General features: G+C 44.9%; 1 long non-coding RNA gene across 1 annotated transcript in view; it reads left to right on the top strand.

Moving 5' to 3' along the window:
* The window catches only part of LOC112551912, a 42,915-nt gene that overhangs the window by 11,464 nt on the left and 16,218 nt on the right, over window positions 1-15,233 (top strand). Inside the window, exon 2 of the long non-coding RNA XR_003096252.1 lies at window positions 9,560-9,677. This is a non-coding gene — a long non-coding RNA (uncharacterized LOC112551912). The remainder of the gene's footprint in view (window positions 1-9,559; window positions 9,678-15,233) is intronic.

The following is a 15,233-nucleotide window of genomic DNA, read 5'->3' on the forward strand; positions in this document are numbered from 1 at the left end:
CCACCACAGCATCACCCTTGTTTCTCTCCCCTCTAACCTTAACCCAGAGACTTTCAACAGGCCTATCTCCAGTTTCATACTGGAGCTTTGAGCAATCATACAGCTGTTTTACATACAGCGAAACTTCTCCTTTTCTCCCCTGCCTGTCTTTCCTGAACAGTTTGTACCCATCCATGACAGTGCTCCAGTCATGTGAGCTCCCACCAAGTCTCTGTTATTCTGATCACATCATATTTTCTTGACTGTGCAAAGACTTCCAATTCTTCCTGCTTGATTCCCAAGCTCTGTGCATTTGTGTACAGACACTTGAGGTGACTAAACAATTGCCCTACTTTCTCAGAAACAATGAGGCTGTAACAAGTGGGTGTTCCAGGGCCGGTCTCAATGTTGGCCTGCCCATTTTTTCTTAGGGCTAACTGCCCACCTACCTCGTCTGCCACGTCTTGATGTTAAATGATTATTTGATGTCACTAAGGTGGGAGGCTGCCCATTTATCTGCCATGATGACAAGGGCCTAGATATACAACTCCAACCTCCCCTTATCATAGTTTCATAGTTGGTAGGGTTGGAAGGGACCTGAGCAGATCATCAAGTCCGACCCCCTGCCATGGCAGGAAAGAATGCTGGGGTCAAATGACCCCGGCAAGGTGATTATGTAGTCTCCTTTTGAAGACCCCAGGGTAGGAGTGAGCACCATTTCCCTTGGAAGTTGGTTCCAGATCCTAGCTGCCCTGACTGTGAAGTAGTGCTTCCTGGTGTCCAGCCTGAACCTACTCTCATTCAATTTTTGGCCGTTATTCCTAGTTACTCCTGGTAGTGCTCAGGGGAACAGGGTCTCTCCTGTTCCCTGCTGGTCCCTCTTGGTAAGTTTATAGATGGTCACCAGATCCCCTCTCAGCCTTTTCTTGTGGAGGCTGAACAGGTTCAGGTCCTGTAGACTCTTCTCATAGGGTCTGCCCTGCTGCCCCCTGATCATGCGAGTTACCCTCCTTTGGACCCTCTCAATGCTAGCCACATCCCTCCTGAAGTGTGGTGCCCAGAACTGGACGCAGTACTCCAACTGTGACCTGACTAATGTCGCATAGAGGGGGAGGATCACTTCCTTGGACCTGCTCGTGATGCATCTGTGGATGCATGACAAGGTGTGGTTAGCCTTACTGACCCCTTCCTCACATTGGCGGCCTATGTTCATCTTGGCATCAGTAATGACTCCAAGATTCGTTTCTGCCTCTGTGCTGACAAGAAGGGAGTTCCCCAGCCTGTAGGTGTGCTGCTGGTTCTTCCTCCCCAGGTGCAGTACCTTGCACTTGTCAGTATTGAAACCCATCCTATGCTCATCTTCCCACCCTTGTAATCTGTCCAGATCTAGTCATATCCCATGCCTCTCAGATGTTTTTCTCTCCAGTGGCTCACACTGGGACCCGAGCTCCAGAGTCTCGCCCAGACTCTCACTCTCTACCAGATCTCATGGTCCCAGCACCCTCACCCTGGGTTCTCTCTTTACATGAGCACACACACACACACACACACACACACATACATACACTGGGCCTCAGGCCCTACACACCAAGCCCTCTGTATGGGATCTGAGCCCTGTTCCCTTGCCCTCCCTGGGTTATCCCCACATCCCTGGCCCCAGGAGCTTCCTTAATATCTCTCCAAGGCTCAGGACCCTACCACCTGGAGCTTCACTCTAGTCTAGCTTCACTCTAGTCTAGCCCCAGATCTCTACCGAGAGTCTGGGGATTGCCACAGGTCTTTCCATCCTCCATACTAGCCTTTCACCGGGGAGGTAACTGGCTTGGCATTTCTGGGGAGCTACCCCACCACAGGTAGCTCCACCAGGCCACCCTTCCCTGGCAGGGTGCAGTTTCAAGTCTTACCCACGATCATGGGGTCTTCTCCTTCCCCATCACCTCAGCCCTTACCTTCAAGATGTTGCTCTGAGCAGTAGCCCAGCCAGGTGGTGTTTTCCCTGGCTGCTGGCAGCGAACTGCTGCCTCTTTGCAGTTCAGGGCTCAGCTCTTATGAAGCACAGATGGGCCCTGCTTCCAATCAGGCCACACTGCCTAACTGGCATGGCAGGGAGCTGCAGGCTGCCTAGCTGCCACTCAGGCCCCTGCAAGTAACAGAGCACCCTGTGCTCTGTTACAGAGGCTTCCCCTGCTATCCCATCCTGCTTCTGCTTCCTCCAGGTCCCCCGTTCCCCCACTTAGCTTAGGGCTTTGTTCTCTATCCCTGAGTGAACCTAGTTTAAAGGCCTCCTCACTAGGTTAGTGAGCCTGTCTGCAAAGATGCTCGTATCTCTCTTTGTCAGGTGGATCCCGTCTCTTGCTAGCAATCTTTCTAATTGGAATAGCATCCCATGGTCAAATTGTTAGACATTACAAATAATTTCAGGTCTTTATTAGGTGCAGTAGTATCCAAAAAGTCAAAATTCCATCAAAACCTTGTGGGCTATCAGGCTACTGTGCTTAAATCCCCCTAATTTATGGTGCAAATGTCACATAAGGGAGTGATGTGGTTTGAATCAAGTTAAACTTTGACTATTCAGTCAAAATGACTAGGTCTCAAAAATGAAAAAACAACACTTACGTTAAGGTTCCTGTATAGCCAGTTTAGTTTAATGCAAGACTCTTTTGAAGCCCTGCTCTAACAATATTTCAAATACAGTTTTGTTTATGCTCAACAATGAATAACTATATGATAACTCAGCAACTTTTTCTCAGAGGAAACGGATACATTGATTGGTTTGTTTTCCAGTTCCATCATGGTTACCTATTGGTGAGTGCACTCAACCAGTATTATATCAGGTGTGATTTCTTCCAGGATTTTTGTGAAGACAGGAATTTGCAGACAGGAATTTGCAAGAATGAACCAATTCAATGAAGCTCTAATCTAATTTTGCTGGGCATCCACGCTATGCACTGCAAAGAAGTGGGTGTGTCTACATGTGTGCTTTAATGCACAGTAGCCTATTTTACTATGCATTAAAGTGTCATGTAAAAAACATGCAATTATGCTAATGCACAGTAAAATAGGCTACTGCACATTAAGCATCACTTAGCAATCTTGCACATTCATTACTGTGTATTAAGGCAGCCTAGTGTGCATTTCTTTAGTACCTTGCATTGGAGGTACTCAATTTAATGTGCATTAGAAAAAGCATCTTGATACACAGACATGCTCAGTATGGAGGAATCCTAACATGATACTAAACTGACAGGCAATAAATAAAAATAAGCAGTTTGAAAGGCCAGCCAGGAGAACAAGAATGCTAAGTAGGCATGGATATACTTTACTGGCAGGTTATCATTCCCTTCAGAAATAGCCATGTCTTCCATTTAAAGACACCTATGGACAACCCTCAATACATGAGGGTTTCAGAGAGCCCCACCTAATTCTGAGAAAGAAGTGCCGGGCTCCTAAGTAAAATAATACTACTTACTGGGTGTGTCTACATGAGACGCTAACTGTGCAGTAACTGAATAATACCATGCTGTAGCACATCACAGCACAAACAGTACTAATACACTCCTTAGCAATATTATTAGGCTGTTGTACAGTAGCATCACTAAAAAGGTGTTCGCTGGTGCTACTGCACAGTAACTTTGGTTACTGTGTATTTATTTAGTACTTGATTATACAAGTACTAAATACTTGTAACTGCTGTGCAGTAGTGTCTTATGTAGACGCACCCACTGATAATGCAGACAGTTGATAAACATGATTCTCCTTATTACACACCCTTGCAGTTAAAACACTGTAAGGATCTTGTCCTTAGCCAGTCCTGTTATCTCCAAAGAGAAGCTACCATAGGGTACATTCAGACGCATTCACTGTGCTGCTAATTTGCTGCATGGTCGGGTTTTTATGACACCGGGAGATCCTGGTGTCAAAAAAACCTGCACCTGAGAAAATGCAGGGTGGGGCATGTGGTGGCAGCATGCATGGCCTGAAACTGAAGCCTAGCCAGCCAGAGCCACCGTCTGGTTGCTGGCCAGGCTCTGTGCACCACATCACTGTCTCTGGAGCCCCATGATGCCCCCAGGACCCCAGGTAAGGCTGCTGGGGCCAGCCCAGGTGCTGGCCCCAGCCTTCCCCATCCCACCCAAGGCAATCTGTGATGCGCCAGAGCGCACGTGCACTGGTGTTCCCTAGGGACATGTAGCAGCGGCGCAGCTAAGTGCCACTGCTATTTGTCCCTGGGGAAACTCACGTGTGCACTCGTCTGAATGTGCCCACAGAGACTTTGGTTTTACTGGCTCAGGTTCCAGTCCAAGAGTATGATACCACACTGGTAAGTTTATATGGTCAATAGCAACATAAAGCATTTTTCCAGGACTGTGTGTTTGCAAGTGTGTGTCTATTTTTTATTAGACAAAATTCCCAAACAAAATAATTGGAAATGCACACCATTTTATATGAATTAATATACCACCAGCAGTAAGGTTCCCACTTCTAAAAGCCAGTTAATCCAAAAGTGGCATCTCTTCTTAGGCCGGACACGAGGAACCTTTGCGTTCAGATATGCCTGCTGAAGAGAGGAAAGTAATACCAACCAGGCAATGTAGTTTGTGTTACAAGGACTGCTTGCATGTACTCAATTGTTGGGCCAAGGCATTTTAATCCAGTACTTTTCATTATAGCTGGAGCTGATACCCCTGTCAGTTGTTAAGGTTTCCTAACACTCTACATTATAAGAAATGTTTTCTGTCATATATAACTTTGCCAGGCTTTGTTCAGGCTGCAGTGTGCCTTTCTGGGAGAGTGCCTCAGCTTTTTAAGTTTCAGTGAAAACGGTTCATCTTTTCTGGGAAAGAAGATAAGAGGTATAATAGGTAGCTTGCCAACAGAGGGAGTAATAGCCTGTTAATAAAAGCCAATGTCTTGGAATGTAGAAAACTCTTCTTTCAGGACATGCTTGCTGAGAAACAACGGCAGGCCTGGTGGAACAAATAGAGCTGGAACAATGAACTATTTTGAACCTCTCTTATATTTGGTGTAAAAAATGACTTGGCTGTTGTAGGCATGAGGAATCAGAAGCTAATAATGCTGAGGGAAACAATACCCAACAACGATAATGCGAAAACAGTAATCATTTCACCAAGCCAATTTTCTGTCTCCAGACAGAGGGACATGCAAGAGGGTGACTTCAACAAATGGGCAGTCTTTAGATCAAATGAAAAAAACCCTTTGAAATTAAAAATGGGATTGAATTAGAAAGAAGGCAAAATAAGAGAAATCACATACTTAAATGTAATGCACGTTGGCTGCCAGCAGCTTCTGCACACAGCCACAGACGAGAAGGACCCATATAAAATCCTAGAAGCACTTTAAAACCACACAGAATATCAAACATAAAAAGGCTCTTTTCAACAACTCTGGTCAGGAATATGGAGAAGCAACAAATCAGTATGATGCCAAACTGTGTGAACTGGCTGATTCATGCTATCTTTTTCTTTTGGTGTTGTTATACTATAAAGCATAACAAGATCTTGATCTATGACTCTGGCTCACAGATGCTAAAGTAATACAAAAATAAAAATAGTAATTTAAAATAGTTTCATAGTTTCATAGTTGGTAGGGTCAGAAGAGACCTCAGGAGATCATCTAGTCCGACCCCCTGCCATGGCAGGAAAGAGTACTGGGGTCAAACGACCCTGGCCAGATGTTTGTCCAGCCTTTTTTTAAAGACCCCCAGGGTAGGAGCCAGCACCACTTCTTTTGGAAGTTGGTTCCAGGTCCTAGCTGCCCTGACAGTGAAATAGCGCCTCCTAATGTCTAGCCTGAAACTACCCTCCGCTAGCTTGTGTCCGTTGTTTCTTGTAACTCCCGGGAGTGCTCGGGGGAATAGGGACTCTCCCAATGCCTGCTGGTCCCCCTTGACTAGTTTGTAGACTGCCACTAGATCCCCTTTCAGCCTTCTTTTTTGGAGGCTGAACAGGTTCAGGTACCTCAGCCTCTCCTCATAGGGCCTGCCCTGCTGACCCCTGATCATGCGTGTGGCCCTCCTTTGGACCCTCTCCATGCTGTCCACATCCCTCCTGAAGTGCGGTGCCGAGAACTGGACGCAGTACTCCAGCTGAGGCCTGACCAGTGTTGCATAGAGGGGGAGGATCACCTCCTTGGACCTGCTTTAGATGCATCTGTGGATGCACGACAAGGTGCGGTTGGCCTTCCTGACCGCGTCCCCACAGTGTCGGCCCATGTTCATTGTGGCATCAGTGATGACTCCAAGATCCTTTTCTGTTTCAACACTGGCGAGAAGGGAATTCCCCAGCCTGTAGGTATGCCGCTGGTTCTTCCTCCCCAGGTGCATTACCCTGCCCTTGCCAGTGTTGAACCCCATCCTGTTCTCATCGGCCCACCCCTGTAACCTGTCTAGATCTGCTTGCAGCCTGTTCCTTCCTACTAGCGTACCCACTTCACCCCACATCTTAGTGTCATCTGTGAACTTGAACACAGGCTTTCTATCCCCTCACCCAAGTCACTGATGAAGATATTGAACAGTGCGGGCCTGAGGACCGAGCCCTGGGGAACCCCACTGCCCACATCCCTCCAGGCCGAATAAGTCCCGTCCACCTGCACCCTCTGGGTGCGGCCCTCCAGCCAGTTAGTGACCTATCTGACCGTGTAGGTATCACCACCACTTTCTCCTAGTTTCTTACTGAGAATGGGGTGAGAGACCATGTTGATAGCCTTCCTTCATATCATATATCTTATAAAATAAGATATATGATACAAATCTTAAGGGAGTAAATAAAATATTGCCAATTTAGAGGCTTATGGTATTTGTGTTTATATTTTGCAATCTCAAATAAATATGACAAAAAAGATGTTTGTACTGTTTTACTGCTTCAAAGTATATATAGGGGATATTTGGGAACATAAAGGATTCTACCTTCAGGAAATGTTTAATGAGAGAGGACTACATATGAAGGAGAAGAAAAAAAAGCTAAAGGTTTTACTGTTTGGGCACTCCCTTTTACATGTGAAGACTGAACACTAGGGGGAAAATACATTGTTTTACCCATGTAAATAAAATTGGACATGTTATAAGCCTCATTGAAGATTTGTCAGAGTTTGCAGCTAGGTCCCTGAAGATGCCACCTTCTCTGAGAACATTCTGTCTATAGACAGAGAAGAAGGATGGATAGGCACAAGAGGCAGGGCTTGATAATCATGGGGTAGATACTTAGGAAAAAGGAGAAGGGGTCAATAACGTGGCCAATTTTTTCTCTCTCTCTCTGTCTGCAAGTAAAAGGATTTTGACTGAGACTGAAGCTGTGAGGCTGGAACAAATGCAGGCCAAATTCCAACCTTGTAGCAAATTTTAGCTATGCCGGGGTGTGTAGTTTATGACTCTTGATCACCTGGGATTGCTAATATTGAGTTACTGTGCTGAAATACAAAAAAGCAAGGGGCCAGGACTCAGGGGACCTGGTATTTTATAGCAGTTTAGATAATCAAATCATAGTTCCCATTTACTTTAGTTATATCAGTGAGTGCTCAGCACTGCTGTAAAAGTGGACTGCAGGGCCTTGGGCTGGGTACTCATAAAATGAGGGACATGTGGTTAGTGCCCAACTGTGCAAAGTTTGTTTTAATTGACTTGTCTTACCTCACATTGTAACTGTGAGCCAGGGGCAGAAGCCAATTCCCCAAGGCATCATCCAGGTCTCGCACCTCTCAGTGGTTGGGTTTGCAAAGGTTTTGATGCAGACTTCTGCTCCAACCTAGTTTTACTGACAGTCTGTTGCAACACATAACTGGAATGAAACCTGGGCCTCTGCCCAGCTCAGAGCCCTGGGCAGCTGCACATTTTGCACTGCTGTAATGCCTGCCTCCTACAATCCCTGCCTTACTAGCAACACATTGCACTCTGTATTCGCTATTAATGACAAAGATTTTCTTGTGTATTGCTTCACTGTACTTCTCACCCATTATGACAGCTCTCATGGGGTTTGGTTTTCAATTACTGTTATGAGAGTTTTATTTTCTTATTGTTAAAATCTTTATCCTTTGCACATTACAACAGTGAAAATCAATTCCATGAAAACATACAAACACTTTGTTATGCTAATAACTGCCCTGGTAAAGAGCTGAGTTGTATTTTGAGTTGCAGGAGCTCTAACTAAAATGTATGAAGTGCTTAATCTTTATTCCAACATTTGATCAGACATTCAGATTAAAACGTGGACTTCCCCCACCCACACAACTTTCCCTAAAACCTGGAAGGGGTAGTGACAACAGCTTGGCACACACTCTGGGGCTCGTGTGAATCACGTTGCTAGAGCTTATTACTCAGTGCTGAGCAATAGCTAAGGAATTAGGAGCAAGGGAGGTAGTGTGTAGGTGGCCACACATGTACCCTTGTCTGAAATAGCATAGCTTTTCATAGGAACCCCCAAGAGTGAGTCCTTCTTTTTGGCAGGGATCTGGGACAGGGTGTTCCTGCCTCTGAGCTATTTTGTTACCCTTGGGTGAATGAACAGACAAATCTGTATAAGAAAATGATTTTTATCCATTGTGGGAAAGTGAGCGTTACATGGAAAAAAAAGAGATGTGTTCCACATTCTCTCCACATGATGAATTTAAGATTCATGTGGATTTAAAATAAAAATACCCATGAAAAGGGCTTTGGTTCTTACATTTAGTTTCCACGGGAGACTCCCAGGCTCACAGGAGTTGTTTGTTTGAAGTAAACAATATAAAAGGAGCCCCTCTGCCCACTCTCTGCAGCCAAGTGAATGAAAGTTGGGTCAGCATTTCTGTTCTCTCTGTTTCATATGGTTTGTCATAAAAATGTGCTCCCAATGAACGGGTTCCCACATGCAGGGGTGTGCAGTTTGTGGCACCACAAACTGCACGCAGGGAATGTGAAAACATGTGCTGCGTTGCAAATGTGCAGAGCGGTGGCAACATTTGGTACCAGGAAATCCCACTAGGAAAAAAAAAGACTTGGGGGGAAAACGTGGTTCTTAGCATGCATTTGTAGTACACACTGGAACAAATGGAGGGCTGGCCATCCAGAGCAACACTTTGGCTGCTGGGCAGGCTCTGTGCTGCTGGATCTGTGCACCATGACATCAGGTAACACTGCTGGGGCCAGCCTCCCCTACCCCTACCTGAGATCATTCACTGTGTGCCAAAGTCCATGTGCAGGAGTGTGTGATGGTGCACACAGCAGCAGCATGAATTGTGCCACTGCTATTTGCGCCTTTATGGTGGCATCCAGACGCGCATGGACTTTTGATTCCCCAGGGACACCTATCAGCGGCACACCTTGCACACTGCTAGTTGTCCCTGGGGAACTCCTGTGCCATGCACCCTCTGGCTTGTGGCAGGTTACCCCAGGTGGGGTAGGGGAGGCTGGGGCCAGCAACTGTGCTGGCCCCAGCAGCCTTACCTGGGGGCCAGGGAAGCTGCAGCTTGCAGCCAAGGTAGCAGCCAGATTGTGGCTGTAGCTGGCCAGGCTCTAGTTTGGGGCAGCTCATGCTGCCTCCAAGTGTGCCGCTCCTCTTTTTTTTAATGTGCTGTTTTTTTTCACCCCTAGATCACCACGGGTCAAACTCCCCCCTTGCACTGTAAGGTGGCAGCACGGGAAACACCTAAATGTGAAGGTCTGGATGCAGCCTATAACGCAAGCCCCTGCATGTGAGGACCTGCCTAATGTGAGCATACCCTGTAATAATACATTGTATTTAAGTTAAACCTTTTATCTCAGAAGCCTGAAGTGTTTCAGGACTATAACACAAGTAAACTTCATAACTTCCCTTGACAAGTCAGCATTAGACCAGTTTTGTCAAGGGGAAATGGAGTCACTTGTGGGTCAAATAACAGGGTCATGTTTTGCCTAGGTCTAGGGTTGAGAGAACTAGAGCCCAAGGGTTGGGTTTTTTTAAGTTTTCATGCTGTATCTGTTTGCCTACAATCACTTTCTCCCTTAATTGCTTAAAATTGTTTCATACTGTTAAAATATTACAGGCAGATGAATTCAGTTTTTAAAAAGTGCTTACTGCAGAGCTACATGCAGCTTTACATTATGCTAATAATAAAAAATATAATGCAACATGGAGAATCATTTTGAATAACTCTAACAAGCTTTACTAATACAAAGATTTTTTTTCACCCACGGTGACAGACAACACATAAAAGCAGAACCATATAAGAGTTTAGGGAAGGACAAGTGAAAACTGCATCTGCAGCTAAAACTCAAGGGGAGTTTTAACTGGATAGATTTCTATTACCTCATTTGGGAATGAACCTGAGGGTATAGACAAATATAATTTCTAACTGATTTAAAGGGAGGGCTGCTTGTGGCTGAGGACAGACATTACACATAAACCAGTTTAAGTGATCAGAAACTGGTTTAAGCCTGTAATAGAACAGATGTTCAGTGCACATAAACCAGTTTGAAAAAGGCTCAAACCAGCTTGAGATAAACCTGTTTGAATGCAGTATCAGACTGAACTGACTTGAGTCAAACCAGTTTATGCAATGTCTGTCCCAGACCCCTTCCTGGTTTAAGATCAGACCCCCCCCAGCATCCTGGCATGCCCTCTGGGCTGGGCAGGGCTCTCTGCTCCACAGCAGGGCTGACCCCTCCTCTTTACTTCCTGGCTGGAGCTCGCCAGAGACTTGGAGGCACAGAGCATCTGCCTGGCTTCTCCATGTTAAGGAGGGATTATTCTCCCACCTGTCTGCCTTACATAGACACCTCAGCATTAACTAGCAGACAACATGCTGGCTACAGTCTGTGCTGTGGCAGATAGCACAAAGGCAGACTGGCTTTTTAGAACTAATCAACAGGTAGCTTAATGTCCTTCCTTGGAAGAGCTGTTTTAAAAAAGCTCCATTAGGCTCCCTGGCTTCTAGCCTAAGCCACTGCAGGCATGTACCTGATTTTTTTTTCAGTCCAGAGGGGAGGTCTGAGCAGTTACCAAGTGATTTAGCTTAGCCAAGTTAGACTAACCTGCAAAGATTGAATGAATTCAGGCTCAGGTTTTTTGAATGTCTGTCCCTATCCTGGGAGAGAACATCCTCTGTTACAAAGTCTGCATAAGCCAGTAGCAGTACAAATGAGCTAAATCATCCTGACTTCGAATGAAACAGGGTTGAAGCGGTAGTAGTTTTGCTACACGTGAATTGTTACAGAATCCTGCAGCTGTAACAGCTGCATCATAGTTCCTTATATTGGTATCCTTTAATATCAATACAGTTGTTATCTCTATCCATACTCAAACTTTATAGCTAGCAAGAACCATTTGTATTGCTTTGCAGCAATTGCCATAGGGTCTTTAATGGCATAACGTATGTAATCAGGACCTTTATTTTGCCGGCTATCTAACAGATAATGCCTCCCACAGCTCCATGTTCCTTGGAGCACTGGCTCTGCAACTTCTGCACCATGTAGGTTTTTATGCAAAATCAAAAGCCTCTCTCCAGTTGAAGCTGTCCCACCCAAACAGTGAGATGCTTTGTCTGCCTCACTTGTGATACTTTGTAGGTTTACAGCACAAGGCAGCAAGGCCACAAGGGCAAAGGTAGGAAGGAAGGAAGGAAGAGTAAGGTCTCACATTCTTTATAACTGCTTGTTACTGCCCACTGGAGGAATGGTCAAGTCATGGGCAGTGTGGCAAGTCAGGATTGTGATTCACAAGCAGAACTGAGAACTCTGAAGGAAAACTTGGCCAGTCCTTATTCCCTTTCTGCAGTACAGTGTGTCTCCAGCCTAGTATTAGAAACACCTAATAAGAGAGAATCTCTTTCCCAAAACTTACTTTTTAATCTAAGACAAAATGAAAGAAGTGGGTATAACAAACCAACAGAAAGGATAGGGACAGAGGATGAGAGAAGCAGTGAAAGAAACCATGTTGTTACACAGATCTGTTATATGTCCAACTAGATGGCATTAAACCAATTATTGGTAATTCAAAAAATGGCCAGAATGTGATGACTTACACATGAAATGACCATATCTCGGCTGTGGCCAGCTGGCAGTTCCTTGTCAATGTTGTGGGACTGGTGAGTCTGGATTTGGACTCTAAAGGAGGACAGGATAGCAACTGCACAAACCGTTCTTGGGACCTTGTGCCAAGGCTATGGGTCAGCATGGCCACAAGGGTGGCGGTGCTTGTGGAAGAAGCAGGCAAACAGGTGGTGGAGGAGGCAGCATGAATGTAACAGGATTCTATCATTTATCCTTTCCTTGAACCCAAAACTGCACAACTTAAAACTATTCAAGCCTGAAGCTCTTTGGGAAATATTAAAATGGATAATTGGAACTTAGTGGACACCATGACAAGGAAACTAGATGTAGGTTTTTAGCTTCACAGCACAACAGCATTTCCCCTGACCAACCTCATCACAGCTAGGCATCTGCAATCACTGCAGAGGAATGTGAGATACTGGGCTCACTGGGCATTTAAGGTGCTGACCCTAATCCAGTTAAATCAATAGGAGCTTCAACGGGAGAGAGGCTTCTGCAAGTCTCCTCCTCTAATAGAGGGAGAAATGAAAGAAAAAGTGAGTAAGCCTCATGCACATAGCTTCATTTGGCTGCATAAGCTACTTCAAGAGGAGACTCTTGCCTGGGGTGTTTGTTTAACAGGCACTTATGTGCTAACCACTTGATGGGTGGAGTTTCCAAATGGAAATGTCTTGGCAGCAACAAATTGCACCTGCACTTACCCAGATCAAGAACAGATATTGATACTTTGGAAGCCCCTGCAGAGACCACGAGCGGTGGACTTACATATGTCTGCATTCCTCATAAGAATATTAGAACATAAGAATTGCCATTTACTGAGTCAAACCATAAGTCTACCTTGCTCAGTATCCTGTCACACAGTGGCAGAGGGTGGATGCTGAAAGGGAGAGTGAACTGGGTATGAACAGGTTTCCCACCCATCCCCAACATTTCAGGTCTAGGAAGTTCTAATTCAGACGTTGTATCTCTAACTCCCATGCTCAATATTTACTGATTGCCCTTTCTTCTAAGAATTTGTCCAATCCCTTTAATCTAGCTAACCTGTTACCTTCCACAACATCTGGTAGCAATGAGTTCCACACTTGAATTGCAATGCTGTATGAAAAAGAACTTTCTTTTGTTAGTCTGCAACTTACTACCTACTAGTTTCTTTTTGTGACCCCTAGTTCTTGTATTGTGAAAGAGAGTGGGCATGTCTACATGTTCATGAATTTGCTGTAGTTACTGAGCATTACGTTTAGTACTTATATAATCAAGTACTAAATTAATGTGCAGTAACCAGCAGTACTGTGCAGTAGCACTGGCAAATGCCTTTTTAATGATGCTACTGAGCAGCAGCCTAATGATACTGTGCAGTAGTGTATTAGCACTGTTTGTGCTGTGACACACTACTGCGCAGTATTATTCAGCTACTGCGCAGTTAGCATCTCATGTGGACGTGTCCAGTAAATAATAGTTGGAGGCTGATACTAAATCCCCTCTCAGCCTTCTCTTCTCCAGACTAAATAAGCCCAGTTCCCTCAGCCTCTCCTCAGAAGTCATGTGCCATTGTTGTTGCCCTCCACTGGATTCTCTCCAGTTTTTCTGCATCCTTTCTGTGGTGGGGGGCCCAAAACTGGACACTACTCCAGATGTTGCTGCACCAGTGCTGAACAGAAGAGAAGAATCACTTGCCATATGCCATTTTAAAACAAGGTGTATCAACAATGTAAGCCTGCAGTGGCAATGGGCAGTCTCACTTGTTCCATATACAATGACATCTGCAGCTCTCATATCACTCTGATTTCCCATGCAGGTGGTCATCAGCTTCCTAGAAGAGTGCCCTAACCACCAGGGCTAGGCTGGGTTGGGGCACCCTCCACTCCTGTTGTTAAGGTTGTTCCAGTGGGTAGCCTAGTGTCAGATTCGTGAGGCCAAGAGGACAGCAAGCAAGAAATTTCAGAGCTTTATAGACCAATGAGGCAGGCATTTCCTTGGGACTGAGGAGTCCTAGGTTTCTCTTTGCTTTCAGGGTTATTTCTGTTATTTTTTAAACTAAGAGCAGTCTAATGAATAATGCATAAATGGTCCAGGGAGCAAGCAAGAGCAAATGTTATTCTGTATCTTAATGGCTAAGACCGTCTGCCGAGAGGGGCAGGGGTGGGGATTCTTGGGTTTCAGTCCCTGCTTTCAAAATTGGATAGCAGGGAAGGTGTAGCAGCATGAGTTTTAGCAACCAGACTATGTACAAGGGGTTTGTGAAGAATTTCTACTCAGGCTGATAGCATGGCTAATGCCCATGCTACTTTATCTTCACTGCTAGGCTTCCCAAGCTGACTAGATTAAACCAGTACATGCTGCAGTTACACCTTCATGCTGTTGCAGAGACATATCCTGAAATGAATTACTTTAGAGTACAGTGCAACTGGTCCTATCATTACATAATATTCCCTTTAATCCCTGAAGTTAATGATGTACACAGTTTAAAACAGGGGAAATACCTTTGGCAGTGTTCTGACATAGGCTTTGTGATAGCGTCTTTTAAAGACATGTATGCAAACATATAAATCTGTTTTGACCATACCTCTGCAGCAATATAACTGTAAGTGCCTACATTCAAGGGAATTCATGATGCATCTTTTGACTAGATTTAAAGATTATCTGAAAAATTGCTACATACAGAAAACTGTGGCCAAGACCAATAAAAAAGTTAACAAGACCAGACCAGCAGGGAAGATTTATGATAAGTCTTTTAAAAAGACTTGCAGCTAGTTTTTTCCAGGGTAATGCATATCTGTAGTTACCTGCCCATGGAGCAGCTCTGAGTTGTTCATTAATCACATACCCCAAAGGAAAAGTTTTGAGACATGTGTTTGTCTAGACATACTGAGCATGTAAGGGGCAAAGACAGGATAGACTCATGCCTACACCCTTCAGTTCCACACTTAAGTCAGTGTCACATTTCTAGGTAAAGTGTAATTTTTTTTAATGTCACAATTGTTTTTAAAGGATTTTTCACTCTTAAATCCAACACAGGAGACTTTGGATTTTTTATTTGAAGAAGGATTGCTTAAAATAACTGAGGCCCATTTGACTTGGATGCTGTATTTGAATTAGTTTTGAACGCAAAATATAATTCATAGATTCATAGATGTTAGGGTCGGAAGGGACCTCAAAAGATCATCGAGTCCGACCCCCTGCATAAGCAGGAAAGAGGGCTGGGGTTAGATGACCCCAGCTAGATGCCTATCTAACCTCC

The sequence above is a fragment of the Alligator sinensis genome, unplaced genomic scaffold, assembly GCF_000455745.1.
Source record: "Alligator sinensis unplaced genomic scaffold, ASM45574v1 scaffold523_3, whole genome shotgun sequence".
NCBI lineage: Eukaryota > Metazoa > Chordata > Crocodylia > Alligatoridae > Alligator > Alligator sinensis.